Raw genomic sequence first — 15,000 nt, 5'->3', positions numbered from 1 at the left:
TGATGATGATGATGCTACTGATGATGATGCTACTGATGATGATGGTGTTGATGATGGTGATGATGTTGATGATGATGATGTGATGATGATGATGATGGTGATGATGATGATGATGGCGATGATGATGGTGATGATGATGATGATGCTGATGATGATGCTGATGATGTTGCAGGGGGCAGCTTCACCAGATCTGCTGTGACAAGTGGACCCTGGTGAGCGAGGAGACTCAGGCCAAGATGGCGCGCATGGCCGCCGCTGCAGCCTGGGGCCTAGGTACAACGCAACCATCGCAACCAACGCAACCAACGCAACCAACGCAACCAACGCAACCAGCGCAACCAACGCAACCAACGCAACCAACGCAACCAACGCAACCAACGCAACCAACGCAACCAACGCAACCAACGCAACCAACGCAACGAGCGCAACCAACGCAACCAACGCAACCAGCGCAACCAACGCAACCAACGCAACCAACGCAACCAACGCAACCAACGCAACCAACGCAACCAGCGCAACCAACGCAACCAGCGCAACCAACGCAACCAACGCAACCAACGCAACCAACGCAACCAGCGCAACCAACGCAACCAACGCAACCAGCGCAACCAACGCAACCAACGCAACCAACGCAACCAACGCAACCAACGCAACCAGCGCAACCAACGCAACCAGCGCAACCAACGCAACCAGCGCAACCAACGCAACCAACGCAACCAGCGCAACCAACGCAACCAGCGCAACCAACGCAACCAGCGCAACCAACGCAACCAGCGCAACCAGCGCAACCAACGCAACCAACGCAACCAGCGCAACCAACGCAACCAACGCAACCAACGCAACCAACGCAACCAACGCAACCAGCGCAACCAGCGCAACCAACGCAACCAGCGCAACCAACGCAACCAGCGCAACCAACGCAACCAACGCAACCAACGCAACCAACGCAACCAACGCAACCAGCGCAACCAGCGCAACCAACGCAACCAACGCAACCAGCGCAACCAGCGCAACCAACGCAACCAACGCAACCAACGCAACCAACGCAACCAGCGCAACCAACGCAACCAACGCAACCAACGCAACCAACGCAACCAGCGCAACCAGCGCAACCAACGCAACCAACGCAACCAGCGCAACCAGCGCAACCAACGCAACCAACGCAACCAACGCAACCAGCGCAACCAGCGCAACCAACGCAACCAACGCAACCAGCGCAACCAACGCAACCAACGCAACCAACGCAACCAACGCAACCAACGCAACCAACGCAACCAACGCAACCAACGCAACCAGCGCAACCAACGCAACCAACGCAACCAGCGCAACCAACGCAACCAACGCAACCAACGCAACCAACGCAACCAACGCAACCAGCGCAACCAACGCAACCAACGCAACCAGCGCAACCAGCGCAACCAGCGCAACCAACGCAACCAACGCAACCAACGCAACCAGCGCAACCAACGCAACCAGCGCAACCAACGCAACCAACGCAACCAACGCAACCAGCGCAACCAGCGCAACCAGCGCAACCAACGCAACCAACGCAACCAGCGCAACCAACGCAACCAACGCAACCAACGCAACCAGCGCAACCAACGCAACCAACGCAACCAGCGCAACCAACGCAACCAGCGCAACCAACGCAACCAGCGCAACCAACGCAACCAACGCAACCAACGCAACCAACGCAACCAGCGCAACCAGCGCAACCAACGCAACCAACGCAACCAACGCAACCAACGCAACCAACGCAACCAACGCAACCAACGCAACCAACGCAACCAACGCAACCAGCGCAACCAACGCAACCAACGCAACCAACGCAACCAACGCAACCAACGCAACCAGCAAAAGTATCTGCAAATGGCTCCGGTTCCCCCCCCCCACCACCCCCCCACCGCCCCCCACCACCCCCCACCACCCCCCCACCACCCCATCACTGTGTGTGTCACTGTGTGTGTGTGTGTCACTGTGTGTGTGTGTGTCACTGTGTGTGTCACTGTGTGTGTCACTGTGTGTGTGTGTGTCACTGTGTGTGTCACTGTGTGTGTGTGTGTCACTGTGTGTGTGTCACTGTGTGTGTGTGTCACTGTGTGTGTCACTGTGTGTGTGTGTGTCACTGTGTGTGTGTCACTGTGTGTGTGTCTCTGTGTGTGTGTCACTGTGTGTGTGTCACTGTGTGTGTGTCACTGTGTGTGTGTGTGTCACTGTGTGTGTGTCACTGTGTGTGTGTCACTGTGTGTGTGTCACTGTGTGTGTGTGTGTGTGTCACTGTGTGTGTGTGTGTCACTGTGTGTGTGTCACTGTGTGTGTGTGTCACTGTGTGTGTCACTGTGTGTGTGTGTGTCACTGTGTGTGTGTCACTGTGTGTGTGTCTCTGTGTGTGTGTCACTGTGTGTGTGTCACTGTGTGTGTGTCACTGTGTGTGTGTGTGTCACTGTGTGTGTCACTGTGTGTGTGTCACTGTGTGTGTGTCACTGTGTGTGTGTCACTGTGTGTGTGTGTGTGTGTCACTGTGTGTGTGTGTGTCACTGTGTGTGTGTCACTGTGTGTGTGTGTCACTGTGTGTGTCACTGTGTGTGTGTGTGTCACTGTGTGTGTGTCACTGTGTGTGTGTCTCTGTGTGTGTGTCACTGTGTGTGTGTCACTGTGTGTGTGTCACTGTGTGTGTGTGTGTCACTGTGTGTGTCACTGTGTGTGTGTCACTGTGTGTGTGTGTGTGTGTCACTGTGTGTGTGTGTGTCACTGTGTGTGTGTCACTGTGTGTGTGTGTCACTGTGTGTGTCACTGTGTGTGTGTGTGTCACTGTGTGTGTCACTGTGTGTGTGTCACTGTGTGTGTGTCACTGTGTGCGTGTGTGTGTCACTGTGTGTGTGTGTGTCACTGTGTGTGTGTGTGTCACTGTGTGTGTGTGTGTCACTGTGTGTGTGTCACTGTGTGTGTGTCACTGTGTGTGTGTCACTGTGTGTGTGTCACTGTGTGTGTCACTGTGTGTGTCACTGTGTGTGTGTCACTGTGTGTGTGTCACTGTGTGTGTCACTGTGTGTGTCACTGTGTGTGTGTGTGTGTCACTGTGTGTGTGTGTGTGTGTCACTGTGTGTGTGTGTGTGTCACTGTGTGTGTGTGTGTCACTGTGTGTGTGTGTGTGTCACTGTGTGTGTGTGTGTGTCACTGTGTGTGTGTGTGTGTCACTGTGTGTGTGTGTGTGTCACTGTGTGTGTGTCACTGTGTGTGTGTCACTGTGTGTGTGTCACTGTGTGTGTGTCACTGTGTGTGTCACTGTGTGTGTCACTGTGTGTGTCACTGTGTGTGTGTGTGTGTGTCACTGTGTGTGTGTGTCACTGTGTGTGTCACTGTACAGGCCAGTGGGACAGTATGGAGGAGTACACGTGTGTGTGTGTCACTGTGTGTGTGTGTCACTGTGTGTGTCACTGTGTGTGTGTCACTGTGTGTGTCACTGTGTGTGTCACTGTGTGTCACTGTGTGTGTCACTGTGTGTGTGTCACTGTGTGTGTGTGTGTGTGTCACTGTGTGTGTGTGTGTCACTGTGTGTGTCACTGTGTGTGTGTGTGTGTCACTGTGTGTGTGTGTCACTGTGTGTGTGTCACTGTGTGTGTGTCACTGTGTGTGTGTCACTGTGTGTGTGTCACTGTGTGTGTGTCACTGTGTGTGTCACTGTGTGTGTGTGTGTCACTGTGTGTGTGTCACTGTGTGTGTCACTGTGTGTGTGTCACTGTGTGTGTGTCACTGTGTGTGTGTCACTGTGTGTGTGTCACTGTGTGTGTGTGTGTCACTGTGTGTGTCACTGTGTGTGTGTCACTGTGTGTGTGTCACTGTGTGTGTCACTGTGTGTGTGTCACTGTGTGTGTCACTGTGTGTGTGTGTGTGTCACTGTGTGTGTGTGTGTCACTGTGTGTGTGTCACTGTGTGTGTGTGTCACTGTGTGTGTCACTGTGTGTGTGTGTGTCACTGTGTGTGTGTCACTGTGTGTGTGTCACTGTGTGTGTGTCACTGTGTGCGTGTGTGTGTCACTGTGTGTGTGTCACTGTGTGTGTGTGTGTCACTGTGTGTGTGTGTGTCACTGTGTGTGTGTGTGTCACTGTGTGTGTGTGTGTCACTGTGTGTGTGTCACTGTGTGTGTGTCACTGTGTGTGTGTCACTGTGTGTGTCACTGTGTGTGTGTCACTGTGTGTGTGTCACTGTGTGTGTCACTGTGTGTGTCACTGTGTGTGTCACTGTGTGTGTGTGTGTGTCACTGTGTGTGTGTGTGTGTCACTGTGTGTGTGTGTCACTGTGTGTGTGTGTGTCACTGTGTGTGTGTGTGTGTCACTGTGTGTGTGTGTGTGTCACTGTGTGTGTGTGTGTGTGTCACTGTGTGTGTGTCACTGTGTGTGTGTCACTGTGTGTGTGTCACTGTGTGTGTCACTGTGTGTCACTGTGTGTGTCACTGTGTGTGTCACTGTGTGTGTGTGTGTGTGTCACTGTGTGTGTGTGTCACTGTGTGTGTCACTGTACAGGCCAGTGGGACAGTATGGAGGAGTACACGTGTGTGTGTGTCACTGTGTGTGTGTCACTGTGTGTGTGTCACTGTGTGTGTCACTGTGTGTGTCACTGTGTGTCACTGTGTGTGTCACTGTGTGTGTGTCACTGTGTGTGTGTGTGTGTGTCACTGTGTGTGTGTGTGTCACTGTGTGTGTCACTGTGTGTGTGTGTGTCACTGTGTGTGTGTGTCACTGTGTGTGTGTGTCACTGTGTGTGTGTCACTGTGTGTGTGTGTGTGTGTCACTGTGTGTGTGTGTGTCACTGTGTGTGTCACTGTGTGTGTGTCACTGTGTGTGTGTCACTGTGTGTGTCACTGTGTGTGTCACTGTGTGTCACTGTGTGTGTCACTGTGTGTGTGTCACTGTGTGTGTGTGTGTGTGTCACTGTGTGTGTGTGTGTCACTGTGTGTGTCACTGTGTGTGTGTGTGTCACTGTGTGTGTGTGTCACTGTGTGTGTGTGTCACTGTGTGTGTGTCACTGTGTGTGTGTGTGTGTGTCACTGTGTGTGTGTGTGTCACTGTGTGTGTCACTGTGTGTGTGTCACTGTGTGTGTGTCACTGTGTGTGTGTCACTGTACAGGCCAGTGGGACAGTATGGAGGAGTACACGTGTGTGTGTGTCACTGTGTGTGTGTGTCACTGTGTGTGTGTCACTGTGTGTGTGTCACTGTGTGTGTCACTGTGTGTGTCACTGTGTGTCACTGTGTGTGTCACTGTGTGTGTGTCACTGTGTGTGTGTGTGTGTGTCACTGTGTGTGTGTGTGTCACTGTGTGTGTCACTGTGTGTGTGTGTGTCACTGTGTGTGTGTGTCACTGTGTGTGTGTGTCACTGTGTGTGTGTCACTGTGTGTGTGTGTGTGTGTCACTGTGTGTGTGTGTGTCACTGTGTGTGTCACTGTGTGTGTGTCACTGTGTGTGTGTCACTGTGTGTGTGTCACTGTACAGGCCAGTGGGACAGTATGGAGGAGTACACGTGCATGATCCCCAGGGACACGCACGACGGAGCCTTCTACCGCGCCGTGCTCGCCCTTCACCAGGACCACTACTCACTCGCACAGCAGGTCACTCACTCACTCACTCATACACTCACTCACTCATACACTCACTCACTCATACACTCACTCACTCATACACTCACTCACTCATACACTCACTCACTCATACACTCACTCACTCATACACTCATACACTCACCACTCACTCATACACTCACTCACCCACCACTCATACATTCACTCACTCATACACTCACTCACTCATACACTCACTCACTCACTCACTCACTAGTACACACACTCACTCACTCACCCACCACTCACTCACTCATACACTCACTCACTCACTCACCACTCACTCACTCACTAGTACACTCACTCACTCACCTTCTACCGCGCCGTGCTCGCCTTGCACCAGGACCACTACTCACTCGCACAGCAGGTCACTCACTCACTAGTACACACACTCACTCACTCACCCACCACTCACTCACCACTCACTCACTCATACACTCACTCACTAGTACACTCACTCACACACTCACTCACTCACCTTCTACCGCGCCGTGCTCGCCCTTCACCAGGACCACTACTCACTCGCACAGCAGGTCACTCACTCACTAGTACACACACTCACTCACTCACTCACTCACCACTCACTCACTCACTAGTACACTCACTCACTCACCTTCTACCGCGCCGTGCTCGCCTTGCACCAGGACCACTACTCACTCGCACAGCAGGTCACTCACTCACTCACTCACTCACCACTCACTCACTCATACACTCACTCACTCACTCATACACTCACTCATACACTCACTCACTCACTCACCACTCATACACTCACTCACTCACTCACCACTCATACACTCACTCACTCACTCACCACTCATACACTCACTCACTCACTCATACACTCACTCACTCACTCACTCACCACTCATACACTCACTCACTCACCACTCATACACTCACTCACTCACTCACTCATACACTCACTCATACACTCACTCACTCACTCACTCATACACTCACTCACTCATACACTCACTCACTCACTCACTCATACACTCACTCACTCACTCACTCACCACTCACTCACCTTCTACCGCGCCGTGCTCGCCTTGCACCAGGACCACTACTCACTCGCACAGCAGGTCACTCACTCACTCACCCACCACTCATACACTCACTCACTCACTCATACACTCACTCACTCACCACTCACTCACTCACTCATACACTCACCACTCATACACTCACTCACTAGTACACACACTCACTCACTCACCACTCATACACTCACTCACTCACTCATACACTCACTCATACACTCACTCATACACTCACTCACTCATACACTCACTCATACACTCACTCATACACTCACTCACTCATACACTCACTCACTCACTCATACACTCACTCACTCATACACTCACTCACTCACTCACCTTCTACCGCGCCGTGCTCGCCTTGCACCAGGACCACTACTCACTCACTCACTAGTACACTCACCACTCACTCACTCACCACTCATACACTCACTCACTCACTCATACACTCACTCACTCACTCATACACTCACTCGCACAGCAGGTCACTCACTCACTCACTCATACACTCACTCACCCACCACTCACTCACTCATACACTCACTCACTCACTCATACACTCACTCACTCACTCATACACTCACTCACTCATACACTCACTCACTCATACACTCACTCACTCACCCACCACTCACTCACTCATACACTCACTCACTCACTCACCCACCACTCACTCACCACTCACTCACTCACTCATACACTCACTCATACACTCACTCACTCATACACTCACTCACTCACTAGTACACTCACTCACTCACTCACCACTCATACACTCACTCACTCACTCATACACTCACTCACTCATACACTCACTCACTCATACACTCACTCACTCACTAGTACACTCACTCACTCACTCACCACTCATACACTCACTCACTCACTAGTACACTCACTCACTCACTCACCACTCATACACTCACTCACTCACTCATACACTCACTCACTCATACACTCACTCACTCATACACTCACTCATACACTCACTCACTCACTCATACACTCACTCGCACAGCAGGTCACTCACTCACTCACCCACCACTCACTCACTCATACACTCACTCACTCACTCATACACTCACTCACTCACTCATACACTCACTCACTCATACACTCACTCACTCATACACTCACTCACTCACTCACCCACCACTCACTCACCACTCACTCACTCACTCATACACTCACTCACTCATACACTCACTCACTCACTAGTACACTCACTCACCACTCACTCACTAGTACACTCACTCACTCACCACTCACTCACTCATACACTCACTCACTCACCACTCACTCACTCACTCATACACTCACTCACTCACCACTCACTCACTCACTAGTACACTCACTCACTCACCACTCACTCACTCACTCATACACTCACTCACTCACTAGTACACTCACTCACCACTCACTCACCACTCACTCACTCACTAGTACACTCACTCACTCACCACTCACTCACTCACTCACTAGTACACTCACTCACTCACCACTCACTCACTCACTCATACACTCACTCACCACTCACTCACTCACTAGTACACTCACTCACTCACCACTCACTCACTCACTCATACACTCACTCACTCACTAGTACACTCACTCACTCACCACTCACTCACTCACTCACCACTCACTCACTCACTCATACACTCACTCACTCACCACTCACTCACTCACTAGTACACTCACTCACTCACCACTCACTCACTCACTCATACACTCACTCACTCACCACTCACTCACTCACTCATACACTCACTCACTCACCACTCACTCACTCACTCATACACTCACTCACTCACCACTCACTCACTCACTCATACACTCACTCACTCACCACTCACTCACTCACTAGTACACTCACTCACTCACCACTCATACACTCACTCACTCATACACTCACTCACCACTCACTCACTCACCACTCACTCATACACTCACTCACACACTAGTACACTCACTCGCCCAGCAGGTCACTCACTCACTAGTACACTCACTCACTCATACGCTCACTCACCACTCATACACTCACTCACTCATACACACACTCACTCACCACTCACTCACTCACCACTCACTCACTCACCACTCACTCACTCACTAGTACACTCACTCACTCACTCACTAGTACACTCACTCACTCACCACTCATACACTCACTCACTCACTCACTAGTACACTCACTCACCACTCACTCATACACTCACTCACCACTCACTCACTCACTAGTACACTCACTCACTCACTAGTACACTCACTCACTCACCACTCATACACTCACTCACTCACTCACTAGTACACTCACTCACCACTCACTCACTCACTAGTACACTCACTCACCACTCACTCATACACTCACTCACTCATACACTCACTCACACACTAGTACACTCACTCGCCCAGCAGGTCACTCACTCACTAGTACACTCACTCACTCATACACTCACTCATACACTAGTACACTCACTCACTCATACACTCACTCACCACTCACTCACTCACTAGTACACTCACTCACTCACCACTCACTCACTAGTACACTCACTCACTCGTACACTCACTCACTCATACACTCATACACACACTCACTCACCCTTCACCAGGACCACTACTCACTCGCCCAGCAGGTCACTCACTCACTCGCCCAGCAGGTCACTCACTCACTCACTCACTCACCCACCACTCACTCACTCACTCGCCCAGCAGGTCACTCACTCACTCACTCACCCACCACTCACTCACTCACTCACCCACTCGCCCAGCAGGTCACTCACTCACTCACCCACCACTCAGTCACTCACTCACTCACTCACTCACTCGCCCAGCAGGTCACTCACTCACTCACTCACTCACTCACTCACCCACCACTCACTCACTCACTCACTCGCCCAGCAGGTCACTCACTCACTCACTCGCCCAGCAGGTCACTCACTCACTCACTCACTCACCCACCACTCACTCACTCACTCGCCCAGCAGGTCACTCACTCACTCACTCACTCACCCACCACTCACTCACTCACTCACTCACTCGCCCAGCAGGTCACTCACTCACTCGCCCAGCAGGTCACTCACTCACCCACCACTCACTCACTCGCCCAGCAGGTCACTCACTCACTCGCCCAGCAGGTCACTCACTCACTCACTCGCCCAGCAGGTCACTCACTCACTCACTTGCCCAGCAGGTCACTCACTCACTCACTCACCACTCACCCACCACTCACTCACTCACTCACCCACCACTCACTCACTCACCACTCACTCACTCATACACTCACTCACTCGCCCAGCAGGTCACTCACTCACTCACTCACTCACCCACCACTCACTCACTCACTCACCCACCCACCCACCCACCACTCACTCACTCACTCACTCACCACTCACTCACTCATACACTCACTCACTCGCCCAGCAGGTCACTCACTCACTCACCCACCACTCACTCACTCACTCACCACTCACTCACTCATACACTCACTCACTCGCCCAGCAGGTCACTCACTCACTCACTCACACCACCACTCACTCACTCACTCACCACTCACTCACTCATACACTCATTCACTCGCCCAGCAGGTCACTCACTCATACACTCACTGTGAGTTAGTGTGAGTGAGTGAGTGTGTGTGTTAGTGTTTGAGTGAGTGTGTGAGTGAGTGAGTGTTTGAGTGAGTGTGAGTGAGTGAGTGTGTGTGAGTGTTTGAGTGAGTGTGAGTGTTTGAGTGAGTGTGTGAGTGAGTGAGTGGGTGAGTGGGTGTGTGATTGAGTGGGTGGTCGAGTAGATGGTTGAGTGAGTGGGTGGGGGGTGAGTTGGGTGGGTTGGTGGTTGGGTGGTTGAGTGGGTGAGTGAGTGGGTGAGTGAGTGAGTGGGTGAGTGAGTGGTGAGTGAGTGGTGAGTGAGTGGGTTAGTGAGTGAGTGAGTGGTGAGTGAGTGGGTGAGTGAGTGAGTGAGTGGTGAGTGAGTGAGTGTTTGAGTGAGTGTGAGTGTGTGTGAGTGTTTGAGTGAGTGTGAGTGAGTGAGTGAGTGTGTGTGTGAGTGTTTGAGTGAGTGGGTGAGTGAGTGAGTGGGTGAGTGAGTGGTGAGTGAGTGGTGAGTGAGTGGGTTAGTGAGTGAGTGAGTGGTGAGTGAGTGGGTGAGTGAGTGAGTGAGTGGTGAGTGAGTGAGTGTTTGAGTGAGTGTGAGTGAGTGTGTGTGAGTGTTTGAGTGAGTGTGAGTGTTTGAGTGAGTGTGTGAGTGAGTGAGTGGGTGAGTGGGTGTGTGATTGAGTGGGTGGTCGAGTAGATGGTTGAGTGAGTGGGTGGGTGGGGGGTGAGTTGGGTGGGTTGGTGGTTGGGTGGTTGAGTGGGTGAATGAGTGGGTGAGTGAGTGAGTGGGTGAGTGAGTGGTGAGTGAGTGGGTTAGTGAGTGAGTGAGTGGTGAGTGAGTGGGTGAGTGAGTGAGTGAGTGGGTGAGTGAGTGAGTGAGTGGTGAGTGAGTGGGTGAGTGAGTGAGTGGGTGAGTGAGTGAGTGAGTGGTGAGTGAGTGGGTGAGTGAGTGAGTGGGTGAGTGAGTGAGTGAGTGGTGAGTGCGTGAGTGTGTGTGTGTATGAGTGTGTGTATGGATGAGTATGAGTGTGTGTATGGATGAGTGTGTGTGTGTGAGTGTGTGTATGAGTGTGTGTATGGATGAGTGTGTGTGTGTGTGTGAGTGTGTGTATGAGTGTGTGGGTGTGAGTGTGTGTGTGTATGAGTGTGTGTGTGTGTGTATGAGTGTGTGTGTGTATGAGTGTGTGTGTGTATGAGTGTGTGTGTATGAGTGTGGTGTGTGTGTGTGTGTGAGTGTGTGTGTGTGTGAGTGTGTGTGTGTGTGAGTGTGTGTGTGTGTGAGTGTGTGTGTGTGTGAGTGTGTGTGTGTATGAGTGTGTGTGAGTGTATGAGTGTGTGTGTGTGTGTGTATGAGTGTGTGTGTGTATGAGTGTGTGTGTGTATGAGTGTGTGTGTGTGTATGAGTGTGTGTGTGTATGAGTGTGTGTGTGTGTATGAGTGTGTGTGTGTGTGAGTGTGTGTGTGTATGAGTGTGTGTGTGTGTGTGTGAGTGTGTGTGTGTGTGAGTGTGTGTATGAGTGTCATAAAAGACAGGCTTTTATGACGTCTCCTGGCCAAACCCCATTTGGCGGAGCCAGGAGATTGAATTTTAACCCTCGGGGCTCCTCCAGTAACAACGAAAAACCATTGCGGATGGCCACGTGGAATGTTCGAACGCTCACTGCGGAGGAGAGGCTGCCACTCCTCTGTCGGGAGCTGGACCGGTACCGCCTGGATCTCTGTGGCATTCAGGAGGTCCGGTGGACCGGTTCTGGCTCCTGCCACCATGAGGGGTGGACAGTCCTCTACTCGGGGCAGGAGACTGCCAAACAACAGGGTGTGGCTCTTCTTCTGAACAAAAGAATGAAGGGGGCGTGGGAGCGTGGCGGTGAGGTGTGGGAAGCTGTAAGCCCCAGGATACTTTGGGCTCGCCTTCCCATCAACCAGAGGCGAGGAGTGGTGGTCGTGGTTACTTACGCCCCCACCGAAGACGAACATCCGTGGAGGGATGCAGGCAAAGCCGATGAGTCAGACGCTTTCTATGACCTACTGTCACAGGTGCTGGCTAAAGTGGCCACTCGGGACAGAGTCATCTTGTTGGGTGACTTCAATGCCCGAGTTGGTCATGATGCTGGCACCTGGTCTGGAGTGATTGGAAGGCATGGGCCAGATCAGCTCAATAACAACGGTAGGAGGCTGCTAGATTTCTGTGCAGCCCATGGGCTTGTAATTACCAACACGCTCTTCCGGCATCGGCGCATCCACACAACATCATGGATGCATGCCGGGTCCAAGCAAGAACATCTGCTGGACTACGTAGTGACGGACCAGCGGATGCGAGCCCATGTCCTTGACACCAGGACCTACCGTGGAGCTGATCTGCCCTCTGACCATCGACTAGTCATCTGTAAGATGCGCCTGCCATTCTTCCACTCCGGTGGTGGGTGTACACCCAGGATCCCATTCCAACCAAAAGTGGCCTGGTCTAAGTTAGCTGATGAAAGTTGCAAGCGAGAATTTCATCATCGCTTGCAGCTGGGGTTGGCATCGTCCCCCACTCCACCTGATGTCGAGGGTAAATGGGCGAGGTTTAAGACTGTGACTCATGCAGCTGCAATGGCTGCTTTGGGTACGCGGTCCAGACCTCCCCGGGAACCCTGGCTGACGGAGGAGGTGTTCAGGTTAATTGAGAAAAAGCGACAGGCCCACTCTCATCGCCTACAGCATCCCACGTCAGAGAATGAGGAGGTTTACCGCAGCCTTCGCTCGGAGGTTCGGAGAGCCGTAAGGCGCTGTAAGGATGGGTGGTGGTCGCGGGTTGCTGAGGAGATGGAGTCTGCCTCAGTGGCCCGCGATCACAAATCACTATTTAACTCCATCAAAAAAGTAACCTGCAGCGCCACACCTATTACCATCATTAGAGGAAAAAACGGTGATCCAATCTCCGACCCCCAGGAACAGGTTTGCAGATTTGCTGAGCATTTCTGTGAGGTCCTGGGGGAGGGAAAATCTCTCAGCCAGGAAAACATCATGGCACAAAGTGGGGATAACCCTGCTGAGGCTGCGGTGCCTCAAATATTGGAAGAGGTCACCCCCTGTGAGTGGCTGGCTGAGGTACCGGCTGTTGAGGAAGTACTGAGGGCGATCCGGAGTCTGAGACCAGGGAAGGCACCGGGCAGAGATGATCTCCCAGGCGAAATGCTGAGGGAGGGTGGCGTTTGTGCACAGACTGCCCTATATGACATCATAACAACAGTCTGGACCACTGGACGGGTTCCGCAGGACTGGAAGGATGCCCTGGTGGTCCCCCTCTTTAAGAAGGGGGACCGCACAGACTGTAACAACTACAGGGGCATCTCACTCCTCAGTGTGCCGGGTAAGGTCCTGGCAAGGATTATTCAACATCGCCTTGCTAGGCATGCTGAGGAGAGGCTTGCGGAGCCCCAATGTGGTTTCAGGAAAGGGCGGTCCTGCACAGATGCCATATTTTCTGTCCGTCTGCTACAGCAGAGGTGTAGGGAATTCCAAAAAGACCTACATCTCTGCTTTATTGACCTGGTCAAGGCCTATGATACCATCAGTAGGACTGGGCTCTGGGTTGTTCTTCGTGCTTTCGGAGTCCCTGACCCTCTGCTCACGATCATTAAGGACCTTCATGATGGTGAGCGGGCCCGGGTAAAACTACGTGGCCGGGAGTCGGAGCCTTTCCCTGTACACCTTGGGGTGCGACAGGGATGTCCTCTGGCTCCCACATTATTTAACATCTATTTCGACTGCGTAGTTCGTGAAGCCTTCAATAGCTGTACCGGGGGAATTACCATTTGGTACAGATATAATGGGAGGCTGATCGACGCCCGGGTGCGATCAAGGGATGGCTCCCTATTGGTCAACCACGTTATGTATGCCGATGATTTGGTAATAGCTGCTCATTCAGAAGAGGAGTTGGAGACGCTGCTGCTGAGGCTGGAGTGTGCCACTAAGAGGTGGGGCCTTACCATCAGCCCCACCAAAACTAAGCACCTGCCTGGGTATTTTGTACCATCGGGCACTCCGCCCCCACAACTCCCAATCGGTGATGGGGCAGTTGTGGAGAGAGTAGAGAGTTTCCCATACCTGGGCAGTGTGCTCATGACCAGCTCCAGTTTATCAGCAGAGGTCTCACTCCGAATCAGTCGAGCGGCAATATCTTTTCATCGGTTGCGTAACGCTGTGTGGAAGCTACCTGGTCTGTCGCTCCGCACGAAGCTTCAGGTCTTCTCGGCCACGGTCATTCCCTCCCTTCTCTACGCTTGCGAAACGTGGACCCCCCTAGTGGAGCATCTTCGCCGGTTGGAAACATTTAGGCTGGCCTGCCTACGATCCATCCTGGGTTTGACCAGGCTGGATTGTGTGAGGAGCTCACAAGTCCTTGAAAGATCTGGGCAAAGTCCCATCAGTGAGCTCCTCCGGCAGGCAAGGCTGCGTTGGCTGGGTCATGTAGCCCGCATGCCCAGCCACCGCATGCCCAAACAGCTTTTGTTCGGCCGGATCGAGGGGGCTAAACGGGCGCGGCACGGGCTAGAGAAGAGATGGAGTGATGTGGTACAGGAGGACGTGGAGCTGAGTGGACTTGCCGATGACTGGTACCAGCGGTGTCAAGATCGGCCTCAGTGGAGGAGGCTCGTGAAGGACGCTACTGGGCAGTTGGAGGCAGTCGCCCTCCAACAACAACGGAGGGCGGAGGAGCGACGCTCACAACAACGAGCGGAGCGCCGGGTGGCTAA

General features: G+C 52.7%; 1 long non-coding RNA gene across 1 annotated transcript in view; it reads left to right on the top strand.

Annotated features, from left to right (window-relative positions):
• The window catches only part of LOC144739950 (uncharacterized), a 19,352-nt gene that overhangs the window by 2,810 nt on the left and 1,542 nt on the right, over positions 1–15,000 (top strand). The window contains exons 2-3 of the long non-coding RNA XR_013589544.1: positions 173–273; positions 5,492–5,607. This is a non-coding gene — a long non-coding RNA (uncharacterized LOC144739950). The remainder of the gene's footprint in view (positions 1–172; positions 274–5,491; positions 5,608–15,000) is intronic.

The sequence above is a fragment of the Lampetra planeri genome, unplaced genomic scaffold (genome assembly GCF_965212315.1).
Source record: "Lampetra planeri unplaced genomic scaffold, kcLamPlan1.2.h2 scaffold_1807, whole genome shotgun sequence".
NCBI lineage: Eukaryota > Metazoa > Chordata > Hyperoartia > Petromyzontiformes > Petromyzontidae > Lampetra > Lampetra planeri.
Note: the sequence above shows the minus strand (reverse complement) of the source record. Positions and strands in the feature narration are given on the sequence as shown.